This window comes from Argiope bruennichi, chromosome 8 (genome assembly GCF_947563725.1).
Source record: "Argiope bruennichi chromosome 8, qqArgBrue1.1, whole genome shotgun sequence".
Lineage (NCBI taxonomy): Eukaryota > Metazoa > Arthropoda > Arachnida > Araneae > Araneidae > Argiope > Argiope bruennichi.
In genome coordinates, this window is record NC_079158.1 from 130,301,231 (window position 1) to 130,302,214 (window position 984).

Here is a 984-nt window from a genome sequence, read left to right on the forward strand (position 1 = left end):
AATGAATTCTACGGCATTTTGACAAGAGTGAGGATAGATTTGAACTTGAATATAAACAGTGAGGGATATAGCGGCAAAGGCTGTTATCCCCTAGGATCGAAAAAGTTACAGTTAATGAATATCAAAATACTTGGCGGCTTGAATAAAGATGCTTAGATGATGTTTGCTTGAGAGAGCTTCAGACAAAATAAAGGCAAAAGGAATGTTTGGCTGTTTGATGCTAAATTTTTTTCTAGAGCGCAACTCTGCTGACTGTATATTTTGCACATTTTAACAAGATGCGGGAAATGACGTTGTCTTCGTTGCATTGGATGCGCAAGGTTTGTCTGTGAGATTGAACCTGTGAAGAAGACTTAGAGTAATGATAATTTTATAAATAACCCGTGCAATAAGTTTATCTTGAACCCAGTTAGTTCTAGTCCAATTAGTGATAGTGCTGATGTCTGGGAAATCCCCGATCAAAGCTACATATTTGCTCCTGTGATAATTATTTGAGGCGATTTGGGTAGAGTTCTTTCACAGATTGAAGATCGTATTCTCCCGGGAGATCCACTCTGTGAATGGCATGGATTCCTTGACTTCTTTTGAAAGAGCATGTGCTTTTTCATTCCAAGATTTTCCCTTGTGTAAATTTTTGAGGCTAGAAGTTGAATAAGGAATTTAAGAAGAAGTTGAATTTATTTTACCCCCAAAAAGAACAGAACAAGAAAAATTAATAGAACAAGTAGAAGTAGTTCTTTCGAATAAGGAAAGAATTATTAAACTCCTGCCGGTCAGATTATATAGTGGATAGTGATTCAGTAGTCCCTACAACCACTCTTATTTCTATCACTCACAGGAAAAAGTTTCTAAATCCGGTGAAGACCTTTGAAAATAAAATGTGGAATATCTCACATGTAATCATTGTACTATTTATTAAATATGTACAAAAGAGTCACACGATAATTTTCAGTGAAAAATTTATGTCATTAAAAATGTTGCCTG